This window comes from Nycticebus coucang, unplaced genomic scaffold (genome assembly GCF_027406575.1).
Source record: "Nycticebus coucang isolate mNycCou1 unplaced genomic scaffold, mNycCou1.pri scaffold_53, whole genome shotgun sequence".
NCBI classification, from domain to species: domain Eukaryota; kingdom Metazoa; phylum Chordata; class Mammalia; order Primates; family Lorisidae; genus Nycticebus; species Nycticebus coucang.
The window spans coordinates 1,130,363-1,142,969 of NW_026515583.1; positions in this window are offsets into that span (position 1 = coordinate 1,130,363).

Here is a 12,607-nt window from a genome sequence, read left to right on the forward strand (position 1 = left end):
GAAAAGGTACTAAGTAATTTTTGCAATTGTGGTAATCCTCATTTTCTGGTCCATGATTTCCAAGAAAATCTTAATCTAACTTTAGTATATGTTTGGGTTTTGATTTGTCAAACTGTTTTTAGAGAACTGATCTAAATTCTCAAGTTAAAGACTTGGCCTGGAAAACTAAAATTTGATGAAAGGCAAACTAACATATAGATAACATACGGATACATTTTTATCAACGTATTTCTTGCTTGCAATTACTGCTACACAGAAATGCTAAAGATATTATTTGTTTGGTTGGTTGGTTGTTTTTGAGACACAGTCTCACCCTGTCACCCTGGGCAGAGTGCTCACAGCAACCTCAAACTCTTGGCCTCAAGAGATCCTCTTGCCTCACCCTTGCCAGTAGCTGGGACTACAGGCACCCACCACAACACTTAGCTAGTTTTTCCATTTTTAGTACACACTGGTCTCACTTTGCTCCAGCTGGTATCCAACTTCTGAGCTGAGGTGATCTACCTGCTTCAGCCTCCCTGAGTGCTAAGATTACAGACGTGAGCTACTGCACTCTGGTCAAGATATAGCTCTAAACAGAATTGAAAATATTAAAATATCTATTGGATACAGGTGGATTCATATTCTGTGTCAAATAATCAGTATCTGGCAGAACAACTAAATTCTCTCAAAGACTATTTCACTTTTATAACTAAAACTTCCAATCACCTAAGAAGCTTTTTAAAATTCAGATTCCCAGAACGGCATCTGTAGCTTAGTGGGTAGGGCGCCGGCCCCATATACCAAGGGTGGTGGGTTCAAACCTGGCCCCGGCCAAACTGCAACAAAAAAATTGCCGGGCGTTCTAGTGGGCGCCTGTAGTCCCAGCTACTTGGGAGGCTGAGGCAAGAGAATCACCTGAGCCCAGGAGTTGGAGGTTGCTGTGAGCTGTGACACTGCAGCACTCTACGGACAATGATAAAGTGAAACTATGTCTGTAAAAAAAAAAAGTCCAGATTCCCAGCTCCCCCAGGGCTTCTGATTCTGTATTATTAGGATAAAGCCCAGGAATCAGCATGTTTAACAATGTCAGCTCAGTACATTTTGTCGGTGGTCCTGGGGCAGACAAGTCCCAGTGACAGCAAAACTTTCAGATTCATAGCTCCTGGGAAACAGAATCTCCAACGAAGGCTGTCCATGGGACTAAAAATTACAAATGAACTGAATTGAGACCACATTAAGAATTCAACTACAGTAAAAAGCCACTTTGCCTTTTAATATACCGCAGTTTCCTCCTAGTGCAAATGATGTTTAACAAGATAAGTATGTAATGGGACACCTGTTCTTAGGAGACCTCACATGTGCCAGCAAATTTTCTCTGACTGATGAGGACGAAACAGAATGAGGAGAAGCAGCCAAGGTTGCAGGAGATTTGGGGTGAGCTCTAAAGAGCAATGTCAGAGTGCTGACTGCGAACTCACAACAGAAGTGAATACGTCCTGAATTTGGCAGGTGAACATTTAAAGAACATTTAGCCAATGTTACATAGATATTATAGTTTCATTAGCATGTCTTGTAGGGAATCCTTGCCGAATGTAAGGGAGTACCCCTTTCTTTCCTGCTTGCTATCAGGCCATCAGAATTTCTTGAATTTACTCATGAATCAACATCGAGTTAAATGGTTGTTGCTGGAATCTCACTTCCAATGTCTAGGTAGTAATTCCACTACTTCTCTACCTACCTTGAGCTTCAACTCTCGTCTAAAGGTATTTGTGTTCTACATTTTTCAATCTGAAATAACCTTATTGGTGGAGAAGGTGGAATCAGGATTTGCATAGGTCGACTTTCCAACAGCCACTCTGCAACATGATACAACAGATTCCCATTATTTGCAGTAGTTACGTTCTATAAAATCACTACTAACACTGAATTAGCAAATATTGAAACACAGCTCCTAGAGGACATACGGAGTTAGAGTCCTGTGAATCCCTAGTCACAACTTTTTCACCAACCAATCAATTCATAGCCTTGTTTTATGCATTTTTCTGTTTAAAGACGACTTTATTCAATACATATTGTTGATTCATTAACACTGAACTCATGGCCAACAGCACTGAAACCCATGCCTGAAGGAAGCTTATCTAACACCCATGTTTTCTCTGTAAGGCATATCTCAGCCTTCAGCACTTCAGTGCTATACCTGCGGGCTGTTTTAAAAGTGAAATCACCAAGTAAAGGACAATAATTAAAACTATGCCCTCCAGACTGTTTACAGTATGAGAGCTAAAGCAGGAAGGCAGAGCCCTTGGCCTCGCCTGGTAAACGAGCACCGGCCAGTTCACATTGTCCAGCACTTGCTCTGTGCACAATTTCAAGTGACCATGAAATGGAGTTCAGCATGGATTTGGGGGTCATGGGGGTCACAAATAAAAACCTGCAAATAATGAGGATCAACTATGTTATCTGCCCCAAGGCAAAGACCTCATCCTTTCATTGCTCTCCTCATGCCAAGTCATTACTTTGCTAGGGTTGCTGTTGACAACGTACCACAGACGGGGTGGTTTAAACAACAGAAATTTATTTATTTTTTTTTAGAGTTCTGGAGGCTAGAAGTTGGAGCCCAAGGTATCCACAGGTCTGGTTTCTTCTGAAGCCCCCCTCCTTGGCTTGTGCTGGCCGCCTTCTCCCTATGTCTCCACACAGCCCTTCCTCTATGCTCACTCGTGTCTGTATCCAAATTTCTTCTAGTTACAATGACACCAGTCATACGGCATTGGAGCCCCCTAATGACCGAATTTTAACCTCCCTAGAGACCTTATCTTCAAATACAGTCACATTAGGAGGCACTTGGGGTTAGGGCCTGAACACAGGCATTTGGGGAAGGGGCAGCCCACAGCCCGTAACACCAAGCACGTCTGTCGCACACTGCTTTCCCCCATGCTTTAGTTTACTGCAGGCTTGGACTTCCCAAAGACATTCTCCAAGTCATGCCTCTTGGTTGAGTGTCTTTTTAAATGCTTCTGAAATCTAAGCTGATCAGAACGCTCTTATAACAAGTTATAACATAATTAGTATTGACTATTTACAGACCACTTTCCCTCTTGAGTCTCAACAATTCTCTTGTGGAGCTCTAGCATGGCCAGGAAATCAGACCCCTTCTACAGTCCTCTGCATCCTAGGCGCTTATTATATTAGACAGGTACTGGGAATGCCCCAGATTCCACCCAAGCCTCTACACCCTGCCTCTAATGTGCTTTTCCAGACTTTCCTCTGAGTCCGTGCCCCTAAATACCTCTCCCTGTCCAAGACATTTTCTCGGTTTCAGGCCTGTCTTCTCACCAGCATTACTGCCCACAACTCTTTTCCTCTCCATCTCTCCCTGCTGAAATCCTTCCAATTCACCATCTCAGCTAAATGTTAGCTATTCCAGGACTGTCCTCCTTCCTCCAAGCCTCTTCCTCCCCGACAAGCTGCACTCGCGCTCAGCTCTGTGAAAATGACCACATTCTACCCTTGTGTTTGTGTGCACATCCGATAACCCTCAATATGCTATCACTACCATTGGCAATGGCTTATTCACTGTCGCGTCCCCACACCACTCAGCAGAGTCCCCACTAGGTTATTAGCAAATGTTTTAAAGCAGATATGCTTTGCTTTTAGTAGAACTTGGATTTAAATTAGGTAAATACAGTTGAAGTCCCTCATGACTACCAGCCTTGCTTTTCTGCTAATTTTGTGATAGCTATTAGAAAATCAGCATCCATGGCTGAGCCTGGCTGCACGGGTCACTGTCACTTCTCACGAGCTACCCCGAATCCTGCCCCAAAGTTCTCCAATATACATCCACAGCATGCCTCACTCAGAGGTAGACCTTGAGGCAAGCAGAGTGAACACCAGGACAGAGGAAAAGAAGTGGTCCAGGGAAGGGAGGGCAGATATCTGTTAATAAAAGTACAATATGAAATGCACTGCCATCGTGGGTAGTAGGAAATGGTGTAGAACACTTGCTCAAAGTCATCCCACTTGAAGGATAAGCTGAGGGCTGCTCCTGCAGGAAGCTGATTCCTGCCAGCAATGCACGTGGGCAGGCGTAAAGTGACCTTCCAGAGAAAGCCTCTGGTACAGAGATGCAGGCAGTCCCAGAGAGAAGCAGGCTGGAGCTTCTGGGCTGGAGCACAATGAACAAAATGTCAAAGTTCAAGGGATGTGGGAATGTATTTATAAATATTACAAACTCCTGCATGGCAGAATCAAGTTTCCAACTGCTAACTCACGAACAATGAAGTGGACGAGATGCCATTATCCTGTTGGAGCACCTCCACCTTACAGACACTGGGCAAACAGCAGTGAAATGCAGTGAGATGATTAGTCTGGGGCATGTACTGCCTTTGCTTCTATTATGATTTATTTAATTTTAATTTTGAATAGCTTAATTTTTATTTTTGAGACAGGGTCTCAGTTACCCAGACTAGAGTGCAGTGGCATCATCACAGTTCACTGCAACCACAAACCCCCAGGCTCAAGCAATCCTCCTGCCTCAGCTTCCTGAATAGCCAGGGACAACAGGTGCATGCTATCATATCTAGATAATTTTTCTATTTTCTGTAGAGAAGGAGGGTGTCTCACTATGATCTCCTAGACTCAAGCGACAGTTCCACCTTGATCTCCCAAAATGCTAAGATTACAGGCATGAGCCACTGCACCCGGCCCATAATTTAATTTTTAAGGATCACTGTTTAACAGCTGTCTTGCAAAATACCTGCAAATTTAATCAATAGCATTCATAAACTGATTGAATATGAGGGATATACACTAAAGTATCTGTTACACTACCTGTTCTTTTTGAACAAAATGTACACTTTCTATGCTGTATTCCAACCACGTATTCTATCTTACCATGTGGGGCAACAAACGGAATTGTCCACAAGCCTAGGGTGCCTGGAAGCTAGCTGGAGATGGGTACTCCATTTTGCAAAAGAAGAGGGTAGCAGCAAAGCTGAGCTTCCCATAAAATGGGGGGCTACCTCCCCCCATGGACACTGCAACACTCAATAGGCCCCAGAGGCTGGGTTGACTTTCCAGACAACTATGGTTTCTGACTGCCTCGCCACACATAGACTGATCATTCCCCCACCGATAAGATTACCTGGACCCACAAAGATTGATTACCCCCCGTCCCACTGTTTTTATTCCTACTTTCTCTGTTAAAAGGGAACACCATGAGGGTGGGGAGCCGCCTTTCACTGGAACACAGACCCAAACAAAGTGCTCGGCAGCAGCCCTGGTCCCTGCCCACCTCTCTATGGGGATGATGAGAAATAGCAAAAACCTCCAATTTTTCTTACTCCTTTTTTCTTTAAGTGTTCCTAATAATGCCTATTTGTTCATCCACATTCTGACAGTGGGGAATTTGTCCCATTCCCTTTCAGGATAGTCATTTGACCACAAAGGGACTCACCTTGAACTTCCAAGTCTCAGTACTAGCTAGGAAATGAATGACTGTCATGTATTAAAATTTGAAATTCACTCTGTGTGTCCTTTCCCACTGTGGTTCTTTCTATTTCACACCTGGTATCCTCCATGAAATCTATGTTTTGTTTTTCAGATTATCCAGGCATTTGTCTCCCACTTCCTCAGATTCAGGGAGAATCGCACGCCTGCCAGACACATTATTTTTTGTTTCATGAGATATACTTTATCCTTTCCCAGGAGCCTATTATTCTTTTAGCTTAAGCCATAGCCAGAAACCCAAATCCTGTTTTTCAATATTTATCTATGTAGCCAGATGACCATATCCTATATGCCTCTTTCTCTTGCAAATGCAGCTTCCAAAGACAGTCTGACTTCCCAGTCTCAGAACCACAACTTCCAAAGGTGACGTGGAGGGTTCATGTAATGACTGTGTTCATCAAGCACCTTGGGCTAGAATATATTGCGCTCACAAACTGAGGGACAATAGCATCTGCTCCTGTTGCTAGGCAACCAGGCTGTCTGGCAGCAACGCTGCACCTATCCACCAGCTCTAACAACGAGCAGCTGAAGAACAGAGCTGCAGACATCTCCAATCACAGTGGCTATACACAAAAGGAAAAGCTATCTCTGCGATGTATTCCTTGAGCACGAGACCTGGCACCAGAAAGTGCTCAGTAAATGTTTGGTGAATGAAATTTCTCTGCACCCCAAGTATTTGTATGAAAGTACATTGCAGGTTCCTGGATTTCCTGGGGTTTTAGTTGGTCTCTAACCATATTCTATTAGTGATCAAATATGTTTCTTCCTTCACCACCCCTTCACTCTTCAATCAATTCCAAACCAGCTTCCACCTCATATGTACCCCAAGAGCAGCACTCCGCAGAAGTCACTAATGGCTCCTTTGTTGCTGAATCCAGCAGCACTTTTCGTCCTCATCTTACTGGACTCCTCTTTATTGCTCTATTCCCTCTTCCCTTAACTTCCGGGAGCCCACAGTTTTTCTCCCACATAACTGAAAGTGTTTCTTCATCCTTTACTGACCACCTTTCCTAATGTGTAAAGGCTGGGAATATCCTTTGGTCTCTGCCCACAGCTCTTTCGTATTCTGTTCCTATTTTTATGCTGTCCTACCCCCAGCTGGTCCTGACACCTTGTGCCACCTACAAGTTAGTGGATCTCAAGTCTCTCTCCTCTCGGCTCCAGCTTAGCTCCGAGTCCAGACTTCTACTTCACATCACCACTTGAATGTCTCAATGACATTCAAACTCAAATCTGTCTAAACCTGAATGTATAATTCATTTAGATAACCAACATTTGTTGAGTACCCACTGTGTACCAGGCACTGTCACATTTATTGAGTACCCACTGTGTACCAGGCTCAAAGACATCTGTGAATAAGACTGTGCCCCTGACTGCATGAGGCATGAAAACTCTCCATTCCCCTACCCCCAATCTGATCCTTTCTCAGTGCTCCCCACCTCCCTAAATTGCACAGCCATCCAAACAAATGCAAAATCCAAGGATTGAAATCATCTTTAATCTCTGTCACTGTCCCAACTCCCAGCCACATCCATTCCTAATACTGCCAATTTTATCTCTTAAATATATTTGATGTTTGTCCGTATCTCAAGTTCCATTCCAAGCTTCTATCTTGCATAAATTGCTTCCCTGGCTTCTTACCTGGTCTTTCAGCATTCACTCTAGTCTGCTTCCCTACATAGTCTGAGTGGTCTTTGCAAAAGGCAGATCTGATCATAGGACCCTCCTTCCCCACTCATACTCCCAGGCTAAAATCTCTCCTCAGCATCTCTGCATTCTTTGGATATAGGACAAAAATCCTTAAAAAATGGCCCCCACACTCTTGATTGCTCAGCTTCATCTTGCCCTGTCTGTTCTAGCCACATTTACCTTCTCTCTACCAAATCACAGAACCTATATACCAGCTATTTCGTTTCCTGAGAACGTTCCAATGTACATACTCACCTCTGCCTGGTAAAATTCTATTTCTTCTGCCACTGTGGCAGCTAAGCCTTCCCTGTCCATATGTTCTTTCAGTTTACATCTATATTCTTACTTTGAACTATTGCCAAGGGTATCTGTGAACCAACTAATGTCAACAAGTTAGCATCCCATCTTTATTTTATCCTCCTTATGGATAGGTCAGTGTGTGCACTTAATTGTCTTTAGCCTGAAATATGCTTTTGTAAGTAGGTGGCATGTACATAATAAATGAAGTAAATATATGAAAAGATCTGATGGAAGTGGGCTCTCAACAGATATTAAACGAATTAACTGGAAGTCAGAAAACCTGATCTCTAATCCCTGTTCACAGGAAGTGTACTAGGAAGATTAGGTTATTTTTAAAATGAGAAGACTACAGAGATTGAAATTCAGACGCCTACAGGCCAAATGTGGCCCACAGACAGGACACGTTTTATTAGGACAGCACATGTGTGAACAAACTTTTGAAGTTAATGCCTTTAAGTGAGGTTTATTGTGGCAGTCTGCGCAGACACCATCACATCCCTAGCCCGAATAACGTCACATAGTTATTGTTTGTTCTAGAAGGCACGTGGATTTGAAGATCTAAAGGATGGTATGATCGCTAAGGTCTCTTCCAAATGTAAAAATAATCTATGCCTTTATTACATAGGAAAAAGTTGCTTATGGAATGATAGAGGGGGACTGAATTTAGTTGACATCAAATTGTATAGCAAACAATACTAAAAGGTAAAGCTCAGAGATAGCATCCAAGTGCTCTCAAGTATAGAAAATATTCCGGTGAATTTACTTATAAAAGAGGAAAGGATAGCTTAATGCGTATAACATCTGGAGATCAGAATTCTAACAGAGATTAAAACACATGTATTAAAACAGCCTCATCTTAATAGGCTCAGAACTACAGGTTGTTGGTCACCATTACATAAGAGATGGCACAATCTGCCAGTTCTGGCAGCCTCATCTCAGTAATGAGGCTCGGGACGGAACCAGAGGTAAATGAAGATACACACAGCAACAGACCACCTGCCCTATTTTCACTAACTCTTACTTCTCTGAATAAATTCTTCTTTATTTCATTAAATTTCCATTCCCCTCATGTAAAAGTTACTTTAGTAAAACCTTAGCTCCTGAAATTATTAAATCTTCCTATATTCTATGTTTCCCAAATGTTTTTAAAATTGAATATACCTTTAAAGCCTAAAGACAACCTTAATATCAAAATGTTTCCACGTACTGAATAGTCAACTAATTACCCTTTGATGTGTATCATTTTCATTCTAATTTTGTTTACAATAATCCTTAAATTTCAAATTCATATGTCTCAAAAGGTAAAAAGCGATCTAAAACCTAGTCCAATCTTTTTCTACAAATAAGGAATATTATAAATAGGGATGTCCAAATTAGTCATCATAACCAAATTACCTAAATATGCTGTTTCACTTATTCAAATACATATTGCCTTCTAATATAGTTTCTTTAATATAGGAACAGTAGTCTGAGACTATTGAAGAAGTGAGTTACCATATAAGACCACAGGCACTTGCAAGGCAACAGTATAAAATGGCTTTTAAGTAAACATACCATTTAAGACTCACTTGTCATACACATCTTTCTAGAGCAGTTTTTGGAAGTGGACACATACCTTTCTCGAAAATAGTTATATGGACGCTTTGAAAAGGGGATCATGAAGGGGAAAGTTATTCCATTTCTTTCCTATGACTTTAGGAGCTACATAAGAGATTCTTCTAATTTTTTTTCTTTTTAAGACAGGGTCTCACTCTATTGCCCAGGCTACAGTGCAGTGGCATCATCATAGTTCACAGCCTCCTCAAATTCCTGGGCTTAAGCAAGCCTTATGCCTCAGCCTCCTGAGTAGCTAGGATTATCGGCACATGCCCCACATCCAGTTAATTTTTCCATTCTTTTGTAAAGCTACGGTCTTGCTCTTGCTCAGTCTGGTCTTAAACTCTGGCTTCAAGTGATTGCCCCACCTCAGCCTCTCTCCTAAAGATTTATGAAGCCTGGATCTCTGTCCAATAAGCTTTTATCTCCCAAAGAAACTAAGAATAAGTAATGAATAATCTTGTATATATTTTCTATATAGAGAGTATAGAAAATACAGTAACATGTCCAATAAACATATGAAAACATATTAACCTCACTGATAAAACCCAAACAGTACTCAGACAGTAATTACTTTCTGTTAAAAAGGCAAAAACAAACACAGACATCCTCACCATTCCCACGTGAGGAGAAGATTCAGTATTGGAATAGGAGCACCCGTGAACACTGGTCGCTTGGTGTAACCATTCTGTGGGATAATTTCTCTATATGTGTCAAGAGCATCAAGATATTCATGCTATTTGATCTAGTAATTACAATTACTACAGTAATTCTAGAACTGTATCCTAAGGAAATAATCAAAGATACAACCCAATATTTATGGTCAATACTATAAACTGCTATTTACAATGTCGAAAAACTAGAGTAGCCTAAATGTTCAATATCCAAAGAATCATTAAATAAATTATTATACACCCATGTGAACATCTATCATGCAGCCATTAAAAAGCTCGCTTTTTGAATAATGTGTATTAACATTGGAAATATTTGACAACAAAATGTTAAATGGAAAAAGTAGGAGGCTAAACTCTTGTTACAGTAGGATCCAATTTTGTTTAAAAGTATATTCACGAATGTTGCTTTATAAATGTTGTTGCTGTTGGTGTGGGTGAAGGTTATATAGATCTGTTTAGCTTGTGAAAATTCAACAAGCTATACGCTTAAGCTACTTGCTATTTTTCTATATCCATGACATACATCAATAGGGCACTTGGTTAAAGGTTGATTTATAGTATTTCATACATATGCCCAATCCAAACAAATGGAGAGAAATATGGACAAAATAAATGTGAATCTCCCCAGCACTTGCCTTGGTAACCCATATAACTCAGGTCGGAAGAAGGCCTATCTTGAGAACAGACACACAGCTTCACTACTTACTGGTTGGGTTGTCTGGGGCTATATGACCTCTTTGAGTTTCTAAAGAAGGTCAACTGGGACTACCATGATTTAAGAATTAAATTAGATGATATATATAAAATTTTTAGAATAATTTCTGGTACTTGTGCTCAAACTGTTAGATTTGTTATTAAAATTACCATTGAATAGGATTTAAATTCTTATTGAGAATGAGGTTATTGCAAGCAATCACTAAAAATTTAGAGGGACTACCATACTACAGTACCAACCCCCATGCCCCACAACTGCCTCTGCTGACCAGCAGCTGCCATAATTTCCACACTGGCACCTCTCATTCCTCACAGCACCCCACAGAGTTCCTGGAACAGCATTGGAGCTTCCTGAGGCATAAACGTCCCATCTGATCCCTGAAAAGACAAGCATATCTGAAACCTTAAAGACAGGCAAACTGCCTTCATTTGCCTCCAGATTCAATGAAATCGCTTCATTTGGAGGTAGCTGCGTGGGTGATGCATTAGATAACAGATTCATAGAAGAAATACAGAAACCAAAAATTTCCACAGTTGATTTCGTTGATGAAGTAAATTCATAGGCTATCAGCTGTAGGTTCCATTTCCTTCCTTTACTAAGCTTTGCCTATTATCTAACACTTTGAAGGACATTTTGGATTCAACCCGAGCCTGGCAACTTCACTGTAAATTAATAATAACTTCTACTTCCAAAGGTCAAGAATGCATTGAGGTTAGCTACTGCTCAATAAACATTCAAAATCCAAATCTTCCTCCCTCAATGGTATTACCTGCCTTGGGCACCTCCCCTTCCCTTCCTTCTCTCACACCACCAGGCCAAAACTAGACTGGTACAATTTGCCTAGGACACACTATCCCCTCAGAAGAGATCAGACTTTCATAACTCTCACCTTCAGTGAGTGTCCTAACAGCTGAAAAAAAAAGAAGATGTACTGAAGTTTCTACTACACTTACTCTGATCATAAATCCCAGACCCTCCTGGGTTTCCTCTAAGTGGTAGGTAAAATGTTTTTAGACAAACTGGAGCTTATGAAGACAAACGCAGGTTGTCAAGATTGTCCAAAAGGCATAGAAGAATTCAAGCTATTTTCTTCCTTTTAAAAGACACTGGCTTTTTCCCCTTCAGTCAAACTCCCAACGAGAGCTGATTTCTTTGTTTTTATTCACACTTATTTACACTGTGAAACTCACTGGCACTTATTAATATATTAATAAGATGTCATCCATAAAAACTGCCCATGTTTTTCTCAGATGTTCCCTATACAATTATGAGTTATGTGATAACAAGGACTGCATGTTATCTGTTGTGGTAACTGTATAATATTTGAGAACCTATTTCTGGTTGCTCAAAATGTTCTTTGAATGAATACATAAATTTATGTTAAAGCCAATAAATATTTACTATGGACCAACATATGTACAAGATGTTGTTTTAAGCCCAGAGCACAACAAGTTATATTTCTTGCCCTAAAATAACCTATAATCTAGTAAGAAAGATGCATGAAGGATAATTCATTTTATTTTCATTTGATTTTATTGATTATTTTTAATATCTTTCTCCAACCACACCTAGCCAAATGGGAATTATTTTTCAATTATTGAAACTAAATTACATTTTTCTGATTGTAAAGGTAATGCCTACTCATTTTAAAATTTTGAAAAAAAATGTAATGTTTTAGAAAAAAGATAAAATCACTTGAAACACTTTTATCTAGACATCTCTGATGTCAACATTTTATTCCAGGTATATATATAACTCTAACATTTAACCAAAGGATATTTGTCTACTACTTCTCTGGTAATCAAAGAACTTCTGACTTCTTTAAAACTAAAAATTATAAATCAGGCTATGAGTCTACTGATGACACCATCAGATTGTTTTAGGGATCTGCAGAACTTTAGACCACTGGAAGAAAAAGAGACAACTTTCCAGGTAGCAAAATCTCTTTAAGTAAAGCGATTTGTGGACATACTAATTTTAAAATATTATATGATCAGTATATTATTACATAATAATTATATATACTTATATGGCAATAAATATATGATCACTAATATTGAAGTATTTTACTCAAATAGCATAGTTAAGGTTAAAAATATAATTTATTATATTGTATATTTATACAATTTATTATATTTATTTC